Here is a 15,654-nt window from a genome sequence, read left to right on the forward strand (position 1 = left end):
CTTATTCTAAAGAGATCTATGTTTTACAGAACAATACTGTACAAATATTTTAATGATGTAGTAGGTTTTACTAAAATGTTTATGTTTGGATTTAAACAAATAGAAATCGATATGTTGGATACCGAGTTATTCCTAAGTCCAACATGCTTGCAATAGAAAATGTTGCACTCAGTTGCACTTCGGCAATGTTTAACCTGCAATGAATTGTTGGAATGCTATGATTGATTATTAATGACCTTCATATGTTCTTCTGTGTAAGAAAACTATTGTTCCTGTGTCTTTCAAAGTGCACACGAATGCATTTGAGGGCCTTACATTATAGTCCTGAAAAGAGAAAATAAGATTATCTCCAATGTCAGACAAATGTATAGACATTTAATCTTGTTTTCAGTCGAAATAATGCAGTACATTTCATTTAATTTCATATAGTTAATTTAATATTACACAAATAAGCAAATCATTTAAATCTAAATTTAATCATTTAAATCAGCAGGACTTCTTATAACAATGTGGACATGTTTTCTGTTCAGCAGAACTGTATTTCTATTTTTATATTGCTTTGAATGTTTATTAATAATAAATAATTTCCTGTATTAATTTTTCATGGCTTATCCTTTTCAACGAAAAAAAAAGTCCATAAACAACTTAAATGAAATTGTAAAGCAAAGAGACCTTTCAAGCTGTTCCACTTATCTAAAGTGCTGGACGAGTGCTATCAATACTTACACTTACTACTGGCAGCGCAACAAAAATGTGTTTAAATTCATTCTGTTCTCTACAGAGCACTCTGACAGACAACAGATGGATCATGTTGCACCAGCTTTTACCTTAAATGGTTTAGCTTGCAAAGATTTTTTGCAGTGATTTAAACAAAAATAAAACTATCAGAAAACGTAGTTTGTCATGCACTGATTTTTGACATTCAATACGTAATGCTGATGTTTTGTTATTGTGAATAGGGCAAGGAAAAGGTTGGTTACAGTAATTGATATTAGTTCAGGAATACTTACAGTGTATATTTCAGGCATTATAAGAACATCTGTTCTACCTAGTAGAGCTGTGGCTCTTAGACAGTTTGTTTATTTTTATTTGATTTATTATGAGGACATTGTGATTTTAACTCAAAAGCGTTAATCATTGTTGTCTGATTTGTCTCAAGTAACTGTATTTCTTACAGTTTAAAAAGTATTAAAAGATATATTAGAAACACTGAAATGCATTAAAACTTGTTCTGTTAAACTTTTAAATGTCTTTTCCTATACAAAGCGATGATGATCACCTTCTGTTCTACATTCCAGTATAATATGTGGCAGTATTTCATCAACCATCCACAAACTTAAAAGAAAAAGAAGAAGCGATACTCTCGTAAAACTCGCGAGTATTTGCAGAAGATGCAGATGTTTGTTTTCGCAAAATCTATGGTATACCAGTCAATTCTGAATCGGAAACTGACTGGTCAACTAAATTTAAGGAGTCGACCAACAAAAGATTGATTAAATTGCAAAATCAATTATATTGCATTGCTCTAGTGCCCAGCATTTCTGAAAAAGCAGAAAAATATAATTGCAGACCTCTAATAACAAGCAGAACCTGGACTTACCACAAGACTAACAGACACCATAACCATGAAAGCTGCTGTGTCAGACAGGCAGGTAATAGGAGTCACAGAAAGGTTTCAGACTTCCTGACAAGTCAGGTCCCACTAGACCAACCACAGCCAATTAACAGCAGCCCACAGGCTAGTTATGTTACAGCAGCATGGTAGATTTTCTCAAAAATTGGTCTCTAATGAATTTAATGGTCAGGCTCTAAAGAGTGTTTAAAACTTTGGCAATGCCGTTATTAGTACATCGTTAACAGCTTATGTAGTTGTTCATAATTATAATCTATGTGTTTTACAACATATTTCTTAATTTGTAAATGAGCTCTAAAATGTTAGCTCAGTTTTAAAAATTAACCCAAAAAAGGAAGGTATTTAGAAAGGCTGAGATCTATTCTGTAGTTTTCATGACTACACTGTACCATCTGCATGCTAAAGATTCCTGAATGCTAAGGATTCCTGTGTATACAGTATGTGTGCCCTGCGATGGATTGGCAACCCATCCCAGTCTCCTGGAAAAGGCTGGTAAAGATAATAAGTGATTGAGTGAACTGAGCAACAGAAACTTCCCGATGATGCCACTGAATAAATACACGTACTGTAAATGCACAAGCTACTGTAAGGGCTGCTACTGTATCTGAGGTGGCAATAAAAACATGAATGTTAAATTCAATTTAATTACACTGTAATATTATCATACAAAGCTGTTTTTACTTAACTTTTTACTTTTCTTTGTAGCTATGTACATACTGTAATGTTCATCGGTTTAAAATTGACCACAATGTACAAGCTAAGCTTACTCTTACCATATAGTAAATGCAATTGAACAGCCCTAACAAAAAGGAAATAATTGGAACCAAAATATTATCTCGTGTGTGTCTCGTGTGTGTCGTGTGTGTCGTATATGGGCCAGTTATTTGTGACAGCTTATGGATAACAGTCAGACATACAGATTCACTGTCTGCCAAAGCTGACAATAAACTCTTATCTCATTTCATATCTTTCTCTCATTATTCAAGTCTGCCTAACATTATAAAACTTCCTTCAAAACGTCCACCACCGGATTCCTCTCATCTGATATTAATGAGGATGGTGCTGTGACCGCGATTTTAGCAAACAAACATGGCCACCTTGGCCAACATGTAACTCATAACATGACACTAGCATTGATGTACTAGGTACAGTATACTGCCAGGGATTTAAAACTGGGACCCCTGTAACTTTAGATATTGATTGAACTTTTATACATTTTTATTTATTGATATTAACAGAGTGTGTTATGTGTGAGCAGCAATGTTTTCATTCAATTTATAATATTGCTAAAAAATAAGATACCTCTCTCTCTCTCTCTCTCTCTCTTTAGCCAGACTGGTCAGAGATTAAATGAGCATCAGAATCCTCAGCTGATGTAAAACCGTGCACCGCACATGGCACCTTGTTTGAAAAAGTGAAAAAATGAAGAAATAAATGTGACCTAAATTACTTTTGGAACTGTAATCTTATTTACGTCCTGGTAGCGGTACAATATTGAAAACTTTTTAATGAAACCCAGCCCTAATTTCCTATATAAATAAAATAAAAACTGATGAGCCAATAATTATGTAAGCTCACATTCTCACTGAATGAAAAATGTAGAAATTACTTATAAAATATGTTAATGTTTAAATTCTAAATAACTAATTTGATCACAACAATTAAACAATTAGTTAATAATATATACCTAGATTAACCATTGTATGAACTGGTATTTAGGGACCATTGTCAACTGTCCAAATATGAAAAAATATATTTATTTGTTCATAGAAGTTTAATATAATTAATCTTTGATAATGAATATTATTCCAAGCTATTAAAAAAAAAGTGTTACCTAAACCTCCTCCAACTCTTTCAACCTAACCTCTCCTTCCCTCCCTCAGACGTGCATGTTTCCACTCAGATCTCAGCATGTCTGGCAGACATGAGACTTGGATGAGCTGACGGTATTTCTAAACCCAAAACTGTTAAGTGATAGCAGCAATACTCTACACTTTATTACTTTTACAGAGTTTATGATTTGTGTGTGAGACAGAATGTACCATTTTTCTATATTTGCAAGCTTGTGCTGAACATGAAGGTCAGAAAAGCTCCTGTTTTGTTTGCTAACCTGCGCATTTAGATAACCTTCACTAGTCTGATACCAAAACAAAAGGGTGACTCTGGAAAGTGCTGTCTTTATCTTTAAACAAGACTGTGTGTAATGTTGAGTGTGAGACTTTATCTGGCATGCAGAAACTAAGGTCACTTAGTTTTAAGAGTGAGTTAAAACAGGAAGATTTACGATTCATTTACTTAAGGTTAATAAAAGCAGCACTGCTTTTAAAAACTTGGAGAAATGCCATATACATTTAAACAGGCTCTGATTAAAGGGTTGAAACAAGGCGACAATATTTACGACTGTCTTTATTGCTGCTCTTGTAAAATTATCTTTCCTTCTCAACTAAACCAAATACTAATCAATTTTTTTGATCCTTGGTGATGGTCTCCAAAATAAAATGGACCATTTCCCAAAAGTGTATTGCTGTTCTTTACAAGCTATAGAAATATGACTTGATATCTCAGGCATGGTCCAGCCCTCCTCTACATCTCCAGTATGACTAGACTAACCAGTACTCAAACCTTCCTAAAAGCAATTAAACTAATTTTCACAGTGGTTTAAAAAATACAATGCCTGGCAAAAAGTTTTCCATTCTAAAATTTTGTTGGTTCACCTCTAGCTGTGATTACGGTCCCCATTTAAGCAGCATTGTATCAACATCCTTTACAGTGTCACAATATTTCTTTCTGTCCAAAGCTAAATTTTGATCAATTTCTTATATTGATACAGTAGGAGAGTCGAAAAGACACTGCAAAGTCTTCTCTGGCACATTCCAAACACTTTAAGTGGGTGTGGTGGGAAACTCATGTGGGAAAATGATTACTCAGAATTCCTTTCAGAACCACTCTTTCAAAATTTGAGTCCTGTAATATGCATGTGTCAGGGGAAAAAAAATGCACTGATGGGATAACCTGGTCATTCAGTACATTCAGGTACTGTAGTCAGCTGACTTCAGTTTGAGGCTAGACCAGACCAACTGAAGTAACCCAGCTCATAAAACAGCCTCCAGAGGCTTGTACATTGGAGACTATACATGTTGGGTACATTGTTTCATGCACTTCCCTTCTTATCATCACACACTAATCTCTCTGGGATAGGGTAAATCTGGACTTATCAGACCACATGAACTTTTTCCATTGCTCCATAGTCCCATCTTTATGCTAACAAACAACCAAACTCTACCTCTATACTTACTTTCTTAGTGAGGTCAGGGTTTTCAGACTACGGCTATGTGTATGACACTCAACTCAACCTCTCCTTTCCTCCATCAGATGTTCACTCAGACCTCTGCATATTTGGCAGACATATCATGTTGGATGGCTCATAAGTTTAAAATTAATTCCAGCTAAAATTAACCTTTGTGCATCCCAGGTGATTCATCGCCACTGCATGATTTTATCGTCTCCCTGGACATCTCTGTGATATCACCTTCAGTGCCTTTATGCAACCTTGGGGTAGCTATGGACAATCAGCTATCCTTTTGCACGAAGTCTGCATCTACTGAATGTGCATTCGACCTTTGCAACTGAATGCAGCTGCATGACTGGTTTTCAATCTTTTTAAATTCTTTAACGCAACCCCATTCCTTTCGCGCTCTCCATAGGCTTCCTGTAGCTGCCTTCACTAAATATAAAACACTGATGCTTACCTACAAGGCTGAAAAAGGGTCAACACTTACATCTAAGGACTTTTCATATCCTGCATTGCACCTCACTCCCTCTAATTTTCTATCACTGGTCATGACCACAGAAATGGGTTCCAAGTTTATTTCTAATTACATTTTGACTAGATTAGAATTTCTTGGCCATTTTTTAAATGTATAAATAATTATGATGTGACTGCAAGTACTGATATTAATATCAACAACTGGAAAGCCTTTATATACTGAGACAAAGGCTCATATTACCAAATTCTGTGGCATGGATGAGCCAAAAAAACAAACATGCATAATTTCCTCTATGAATGATAGTTCAATATGTAATGTTTAATAATAAATACTTTTGCATTATTATTCAACATTACATATTGAAAAACAACATGGTTAATTGCATTTAACTTTCATAGAGTATTCCACATTTTAAGGCAAATGAGTCCTTCCAAAATTCAGTACTGTATATGGTATAAATCTATAACCCACATTTCTAAAACATTTACTTAACAACCTCTTTTAATGGAATATTTGAATCAGCTTTCACAGCTTGAGAGACAGATGGAAAACAATCCGTTGCTAAATCCCTAATCCATAATGCATTATCACCATAACACGATGCATTAGCACTATAACACAATCTTGCTTAATCACATACACACACCTCGGTTCGATGCAGCTTAGTGCCAAAGTGTAGCTTTAATCCATATTGAAAAAACTTCCTGTATTTTAAAGAGTCAGTGCAATCGATGTTGATGTCTAGAGGCTGCAACCCCTAAGAACAAAACAAGTCTCCCCACTGATTCAATTTGACCACAATACATTTGGGCACAGGAGGAGAGAAATGAAAGACGCCTCAGGATCAAGGCACTTAAACATATCCAAGAACATACACCATGCCAACACACAAATACATACAGGCTTAGACGTAAAGAAACCCTTTTTACACGTAAATTAGGTTTTGTTATAATAACCCATTGTACATATCTTTGTAAGATTGACTCAAGGGAACATAAAATTGAACTGTGACATTTCTGAGAAAAAAATAAATCATGTACAGTACTGTGAAAAAGTCTTGAACCACCCCTCATTTTAGACCTCAATAACTCAAAGAACTAGGCGGTCTTTTTAAATGTATTCTTAAGGAATATTTCTTTGAGGAATATAAATGTGTTTTAGAAGAATGTTCTTTGTTTAGACCACAAAAAACGAGATTAGGACTGTATGTGGATGTAGCAATAGCTCCTAGCCAAGTTCCTATAACGTGCAAGCATTAATTAGTGTACAGTTTACACAGACAGATCTGTCTCTCCTGCAAGTTATTCAGCAGAGTTATTCTCCAGGGAAAGGGCTTTCACATGCTAAATGTTCACAGAAATGACTGCAGTGGGCTTGGAGCCACCTCAGCCGGGATCATCATTCACGGACGTACAGTCTTCACAGTGACTAATGATAAGCCACATAGAGACTAATATATTATTCAAGAATATTATTTAAAAAAAACATCTAACTTAAGGCATGAACCAGTGAGAAACAGGTGAAAATGATGACAGATGATCAGGCCGGTGATCAGCATACTGAATGCAAACAAGAGGGCAGATGAGTTTGGTGCTGAGGTTGTTACAAAAACATTTTTAAAATATATCGTTAGGCATTTTGCATCCTGTAGCAGTAAAACATTTGATCTCATTAATTCAACTGAATTTAATATAAAGAAATGAGGAGTGGATCAAGACTTTTGCGCAGTAGTTCAAGTTCAAGTAGGCTTTATTGTCATTACAACCATATACAGTTAGTACACAGTGAAACGAAACAACGTTCCTCTAGGACCAAGGTGCTACATGCAACATAAATTTACAACATAAATTAACAGAGACACTAAACTAGCTAACTAAGAGGCCTAGTTAACTGGCTAGCAGAGACAGGACAGAGAGACCTAACATAAATTACAACATAAATTAACAAAAACTAACTAGCTAAGTATAACTATTTTAACAGACAACATAAAGTGCACGTGCAAATGTAGTACTGTATACAGTACTGTATAGTAGACCAATGCAGTACTATTTCCAAAAAAACTCACTAGCTACTTTGTTAGGAACACCTATGAAACAAGAATCTGAAACCACCGTGGTAGCAAAATCATCAAGAAATGACAGCTGAATATTGAAAGATCAAGTGTTTATAAAGTGCGTCCAGGATCAGAGAGCCTGTGTCCACTGTAGCCTTAGATTCCTGCCCTTGGCTATCAGGAAAGGAACCTGATGTGATCTTCTGCTGCTGCAGTCCATCTGATCTGTTTTGCTGTTTTATGCATTGTGAGTTCAATTTCCTTTCAACACAGTTGTAAAGACCAGCTGTTGCCGCTGCCGTAGCCTTTCTGTCAGCTTAAACAACTGCTGCCACATGATTGGCTGATTAGTTAATTGCATGAATAGGTAATGAAAGTGGCAAGTGAGTGTACTGTATGTAAAGCACATCCTGCATATTTGTTACATTATGCTTTAGTGTAGAGAGGATTATGCAACATTGACAAACTGTCAACTTAATTAGCATTTTCCAAATTACCACAAACCTCAACTGCCATAAAAGATTTATTATAATGGACCACGAGTTGCAGGGCAGTGCTAATTTTTTTTTTCCCATGATAGACACAAAGCATGTTTTATAAAATGCAGTCTTAGGGTCTGACAAGTGTCTGGAGCTAAGGTGGTCCTGTGGAGGCGGTACAGTCACTCTGTCAATCAAACCAGCTAACCATCATACTACAAACAGACCTTTTAGCTTCCTGGAGGGCAAGTCACTGACCTGAATCTGCTGTGGAAAAGGATTTAAATTTTGCCTGGAGAGAGAAAACACATTTAGTCTGCTCTTGTGAAAAAAAAAAAGGTACACCCTGGATGGCACAGATACTATGGGCAAACTGGGAACGTCAATTAGAATGTCTTTGGAATGTGAGAAGAAACGGGAGGAAACCCACCAAGCACAGGGAGAACATGCACAAAGACCAGAGTTGGGAATCAAACCTCATCCCTGGAGATGTAAGACCGGTAATTTAGTAGACAACAACATGACAGTGACAGCACAACTGAAATATGTACATATGAAATAGCCCTGTGAGTTTCTGCATCTGCTATTCGTATTGGCACAAAATGTTTGGCAATAACTAAATAACACAAAATTAGTTTTTACGCAAAATTAATGTAAAACATTTGTATAACATTTTTTTGTTTAACTGTTTTTGTGTTACATACATACAAAGGGACATGGCTAATGAAAAGTTAAAACACATATCTTTGTATCTGTTATGAGCACGCTTACGCAACATTTTTATTCTGCTTACATGGTGGCTGTCAAATTGTTCCTCTTTGTTAACCTGATGAAAGCATCCTATAGTGCGTGTATAAAATGTAGCTACTGTTTTTGTATCCATTATACCCAGTTAGGGCAATTACTGTAGTCAAGTTATATCCACTTTTTTTAAAAAAAAAAAAAGGTTATAATTTGTCAAGCACCTTTATCAGTGTTTAGCTATCTCATTTAATTAACTAACATTTGCAGAGGTGTGCATAAGCAGGCTGTGCCATAAGAAATAAAATTAAATACTGTAGTATTACTTTGTATGAGGATTAATTATAAACGATTAATCATTAATCGATTGATTGATTTTTTAAAAATTACAGATTAATCAATAATGTTTGTTTTGTTGTAGCTCATGTAGATATTAACTTTTATATCACAAAAGGCTGAACTTATAGGCATGTAAAATATTGTATATTTTTGGAGGATTGTTTTAGGTCAAACTGGGACTTACGATTGTACAGAAAGTAACACTTACCTTTATGTCTCTATATAAGCCCCTACTACACTAATGGACTTGTCCCAGTGTTTCCCCACTGCTTGGACATCATCATGGTAGAAAGTTTTCCCAAAACGTCCACCCAGGCCACCCAGGAACTCCATTAATGGCCCAAACATGTGAAAATGGCTTGGAGCGAGGTCAAGAATGTCTAGGGGATGTAGCAATAATTCCCAGTTGAGTTCCTGTACGTGCAAGTGGTGCTCATAAATAAATGTGTGCTCAGTTTCCACAGAGAAGTGTCTCTTCTTCAACAGGTTATCTGGGCAATTTTCAGGGATCAGGCATTCCACTCGCTGAATGTTCACAGGAACAACTGCATTGGGGTCCGAGCCACCCCAACTGGGATTGTCATTTACGGACGTACAGCCTTCTTTAAATCATTTCCACCACTCAAATATTTTACTGCAGCTAAAATTCTCATCACCGGTGTGTGTTCTGTCATCACAAGTCCCAGTTTGGGATTGTGGCACTAAAATGTTCTGACGCACAAAATGTGTCTTGTTCTTATTAATGTTAATAAATGATTGACTATTAATTATTAATGTGTTCAATTATTGGTTAAGAAAAATTTTGCTTATTTATATATTATTCAATTTTATTTTTTTTACTGTAGAGTATTAAGAGTCTGAGCTTCAAATACAGTAACCTTAATTACCCAGTGCTGCTCAAATGAAAATCGTGTAAAATTCAGGTGCCTGTCTTTTGTGTACCATAACAATTCAAATGCAGCTTTGAAGCTGCAACAGTGTTTCTCCAAACTGAGACGTCCCAATAGCAATAAAAAACTGCACAAAAAATGTCTCTCTGAAAATGTTCTTTAAAGATTTCAGCAAGCTGTCTACTGTTCTGGGTGTAGGTACTGCTAGTATAAAACAACTTTAAAAATAGAAGTCTGTTTTTTCCTATGCTAAACCATGTCCCTACAGCAGACATTTCACCTAATACATAGCCTGCGTCTGAAGCATTATAGGCATTGTGGCTTTGAGTGAAAAACAATTGACTTTGAATATCAGCTGTTTCTAAACAATTGCCTATGGTCAGTGGCTGTAGCTGATAACTGCCGCAGTTATTTCCTGTAGCCTTTGATCCCACAGAATAGCTCACACCTGCTTAAAGCACACCCAGTCATTTTTCCTTCCTCTTATTAGTAAGATGGTGGTAATTGTAAAAATGGCAGACTGATAAATCTATGATTTCTCTTTTAACAACTGAACGCTGATTATACTGTAGCAGTTTTTCAGGCTTCGAGCTGACTGGCTCACAAAGAGCTGACCAAACACTAACATCTGAAAACGAGGGTTAATGTAAGGCATAAGTCTGGGAAGTGACTTCAAATAAAAGTGCATGAATGGCAAAAGGATGTTTTACTACAATGCAAGTCTCATTCAAGACTGTCTTCTAACCTAAAGCAGGCGCATTAGACTTAAATTCCTCAGGGCTACATCAGCATTTTGTGAGCCCTTAAAGACCTGTCATGTAAGACTGTTCATTTTCTAACATAATATCTAGCTATTCTAATAATTAACCAAAATAAAATGTACGTTCTGTATCTAAATTATACAGCATCCTCAATAATAATCTTCTTTATTTCAAATATGATTCTTAAATAAGTCTGGAAAAATTCAAGACACTACAGGTACAGTAGAAAAGTATTTTTCCCAATCATTTTTTTAGCTTCTTGAATAAATTGCAAATATAATATGTTTTATCACATCTCTTAAAACCCAAAGCATTTTAGGCTTTTTTTTTTTTTTGCTGTTTTTTAAGGCTCAGGATTGTGCAGTATAGACTGATATAATTTTTTTCAGCACAAAATAGGCAAGATATTGAATGAATTTTCAATCATTTTAATGAATTATACAAACATGACTGAGCAAATTTTAAATGGGTCACAAATGCTAAGAAATAGCATGACTACACGATCAGGTGTCTTTATGGTTGTTTTCAGCTGTTTGTATGACCAAAAAAGAAATAAATTAAATGGTTATTTTAGGAGTTTAAAATCTTTGCCACATCATTCCCGTATTCCGGTAGTGGTAAGATTTACATGTTATAAAAGTAATAATTACTCATATAAGATGTTTTACCTGAAATATCCAAAACCCCAATGCACAGTTTGACGTCTAAAGCCTTCCTGTTAACACACCGGCTAGGGCTTCCATATAAGCACATATTTTGTTTTACTGTAATCATCATTATTAACCTTTATGCTGTAATGCTGGCACGGAACTTTGAGTTTCAAGGATTAATTAAACTACTTAAATATAAATGTCCAATCTCAGCAGAAACGTGTAGGTTTCACTGTTTTTATCTACTCATGAAGACAGCAATCTCCAACTTGAAAAAGGATTGAAAAAAGTACACCATATCTTAGAGTATTTGTATGGGAATCTTGTGGAGGGTGAAAACATTAAAATCATGTTGCATTTTAAATACAGAAATTAAATGCAATTATTACTGACCATAATTCACATAAGAATATTGTGTGAATCCCTCCCTCCCTCACTCACTCATCATCTATCCTGTATGCAGGGTAGCGGGGGCCTAAAGCCTATCCCAGGAGACTTAGAGCACAATGACGGGTACACCCTGGACAAAGTGCCAATCCATAGCAGGGCACACACATGTACACACACTCACCAATTAACCTAATCTGCATGTCTTTTGACTGTGTGAGGAAACCAGAGTATCCATAGGAAACCCACAAAGCATAGGGAGAACATGCAAACTCCCTGAGCACAGACCCCAGGTGGGAATCTATCCCAGACCATGAAGGTGTACTGTCCAGAAATGTTTATTTTTATTAGACTTCTATTATATTTTATTAAAGAACATACAAACATACATATTTATTTCAGCAAATTCCAACTAGATTAACAAAAAGCCTAGATTCTTGAATTCTATGTATGCAAATGTTTTCAATGTTTAAATGCTTAAGATAGTTATTTTGTATTAACTTTTACTTTGTCAAGCTGTAGTGTGTTGCTTTGAATTCACACACCGTAATCTGGTGGGTGGTTTGAAAAGTTGGGCTTGAATAGTTTCCATCAAGCTTTTTGACCTGCTCAATAAGTCAATTTCATAAGGGTCATTCTACAGAAAAGGTGGAATTTGGGTCATAAAAATCTCCTAAAATATATTTCTTCTTTTACAGCTAGAACTTCTTTAATAGCAATAACTTACATTAAAATTTTAATCAATACATAAAAAGTACAGCTTAATGCATATTTATTTGTTTTACATTAAATAACTGGTGCTACTTCTCGTCCTGGTAACACCAATGACAGTAATGCCAATGACAATTTAGAGAAAAATCATAATTATTTACGAAGTGGCTTTGATGTGTAAGACCAAATGGTTTTCAGTTATGTCAAAATCAACAGATTATTAGATGTACAGTCAGATTTATAAGATTTTATGTCCAATTTTTCCAACATATTTAATTTTAATGTCATTGATGGACTTTTAAAAGCATTGCTAAACAAATAACGAGAGACATCTGACACACCTTTTGCATTTGTCCAGTGCTGTTCATCTAGTGAGCTCTGATGCAGGTTAAAATGGTCAAATATATTAAATAATAAAACACTGGTACTTACTTTATATAATTAATTATAATCAGTTACTGTTTCATGACTTGCGTTTCATGAAAAAATATCTTTAGATGAAAAAGAGATGGTCTTACTTTGATTTAAGATCATAGTGACAAGACATTTCTTTGAACGTGGCCTTTAAAAAAAGGCTACATTTAAATATTGAACATCAAATTTAATATTAATATTACAAGTTAAAGTTAATATACAACTAACGTGTCTGGCTTTAGCAATAAGTGACAGCACTTTCCACCATTTTCGTAGAACAAAAATTAAAAACCAATAAATATGCAATAATAAATATGACAATCATCGGATCCACCTTCTTTAAGGTGAAATAAGACTATTAAATGTTCTTGCTTAACAATTCTTTTAAATTCTTAAAAAAAAATTAGTATTGTAATCCACTAATTCAGTCGTATTTATACGTACAGTAATAACGCAAAAGTAGCGCGAAGACGTCACGCATTAGGTTAACAGCCTCCACGTTGGCGCGCGCGCACCGCAACTGTGCCTCGCGCATCTCCAGCGCAAACATTTCCAAACTGTCAAGTCGTTTTGTAGATTAAAGTGACTTACTTTGCTCTGTTGTGGCTTTGTCGTGGTCTCAACGCCGAAACAGCTACAGTATCCCGAAAAACGCAGAAGCGGACTAGTTAACCATACAGCGGCTGGCAGACTGAAGCTGGAGTGATGCTGCGCGGAGCTGCTTGTTCTCTCGCTCTCACATCTGAGTGACTACAGCCTTCTGCTCGGTCTTTCCCTCAGTCTACACGGAGGAAACGCACGTGACTTACCGGAGCCCCTGCGCGCGCCCGAGCTAAATAACACTTGTAAATGCTTCATAAAAGAATAATAAAATTCTATTTGTAGTTTCCTAAATGCACTGGAATACTATTTTTAACTATTATTTAGTAACCATACAGAATATTCATGCACATGTCTTGGCTGCAAGTATATACATTCATTTTCCACTTTATTAGAAACACCTGCACAGTCATGCAGTTATATAATCCATCATGTAACAGCAGCATGCAAAATGGAAAAAGCTTTACATTAAACATCAAATAAAAAAAAAGTAATTTCTGTGAGGCAGCCTGGTGGCCTAGTGGTTATAGCACTGTGGCCTTGCACATTCAAGGTCCAGGTTCAGAGTTTGCATGTTCTCCCCATGCTTGGTGGGTTTTCTCCCACAGTCAAAAAAGCATGCAGATTGGGCTAATTGGTGTTCCCCAAGTCTTCTGGGATATGTCGTTGCATACAGGATAAAGCGGTATATACAACGAATGAGTGATGAGTGATCTCTTTGACTTTAATGTCATATGGTTGTTGGTGACACTTTTAAACCTGGGAAACAGAAAAACATCTCACCATGTACATAAGAACAGAATTCAGGCGATTATGGCCACAGGCTCAGCCAAACTGCATAGTGTGGATAGAAGATTAAAAAAAAAAAAACAACCCTAGTTAGATATGATAAGATAAAAAATGAACAAAATGTTTGTGCCAGATATTGGCGCAAGAGAAAGGAGAGTAACCAACAAAATAGCAGAACCAGATACTGATGTAGAATTGTACATAACAACAATGTTGAATAATATTGCACATGATATTGTTAACTGATAATTGATATTGCACTTAATCCTGGCATAAAAACTGCAGAGGTAAGGCTTATTTTATTCAGACTTTGATCATTATTTTAGCTCTCCTCCCTAGAGAGAGGATATCACTTATAAAGTTTGATGGTCACAGGAAGGAAAGATCTCCTCTGGCATTCTGTGGTGCTTCTTGGGGATCTTAATCTATGGTTGATTGTGCTTCAGTAGGATTATCTAGATTAGTGAATTTGTGTCTGACAGCCTCCGTCATGGCAAACAGAAACAAAACTCAATGTGGTCTTCTATTGTTGTAAATCATCCACCTCAAGGTTTGATGTGTTGTGCATTCTAAGATGCATTGTCCCTCTTGCACCACACTTGTAAAAAGTGCTTATTTGAGTTAATACAGATTTCCTGTCAGCTTAAACCAGCTTGGTGCTGTAATTCTCCTCTGTTCACTCTCATCAACATACAGCTTCAGACTGCAAGCCCTCTGCTCACAGGATTTTTTTTCCACTCCATTTTGGGTAAACTATAAAAAACGTTGCGTGTGAAATTCCCAGGAGAACAGCAATTTCTGAAGTATTCAAAACAACCCATCTGGCACCAACAACCATACCAAGTCACAGAGATCTAATTTTTGCTCCATTCTGATGTCTGATATATCTGACACTGTGCACTGAATCTTTTGCCCTGTATCTGTATGATTTCTGCTTTGTGCTGTTGCCAAGTGTTTGACTAACTAGATAATTGCATGGTTGTGCTGGTGCACAGATGTTCCTATTAAAGTGGATAGTGATTCTACATATATCTATTTTGTATTTGCACTTATTGGCCTGCTTATCAGGTACAACCAGGGGTGACAAGTAATTTCTGGGGACATGTGCTTCTACGTACTGTAGATGCTCAAATGCTTCAAATGTTACAGGAAAGAAGATTTTACATTATGACTTGCACATTATGACTTGCTTCTTGATTCTATATGAAACATACAGTATATGCCACAATTTACTGTTAAACAGCATAAAATCAAAACTAATGTTACATATTTTTACATTTGGTCTAAAAAGCCAATAAATCTTATGCACTTTGAAAGTAAGTAAGCAGCTACTGGCTGCTGTTTGTTGGCAAGGCTAAATTAAATTAGTCTCTACATCTACTCTGTCCTAGCACGTAACCACAACAGACCACATTTTATTTTCATTTCATTGGCTTCCTG

At 35.7% G+C, this 15,654-nt stretch overlaps 1 protein-coding gene across 1 annotated transcript in view; it reads right to left on the minus strand.

The window, feature by feature from the left end:
• The window catches only part of rap1gapa (RAP1 GTPase activating protein a), a 140,342-nt gene extending 126,866 nt beyond the window's left edge, over positions 1–13,476 (minus strand). Inside the window, exon 1 of the mRNA XM_053482270.1 lies at positions 13,417–13,476. The gene's annotated coding sequence lies outside the window, so the exon portion shown is untranslated. The remainder of the gene's footprint in view (positions 1–13,416) is intronic.
• Positions 13,477–15,654: the final 2,178 nt, after the last annotated feature.

The sequence above is a fragment of the Clarias gariepinus genome, chromosome 22 (genome assembly GCF_024256425.1).
Source record: "Clarias gariepinus isolate MV-2021 ecotype Netherlands chromosome 22, CGAR_prim_01v2, whole genome shotgun sequence".
Classification (NCBI taxonomy): Eukaryota; Metazoa; Chordata; class Actinopteri; order Siluriformes; family Clariidae; genus Clarias; species Clarias gariepinus.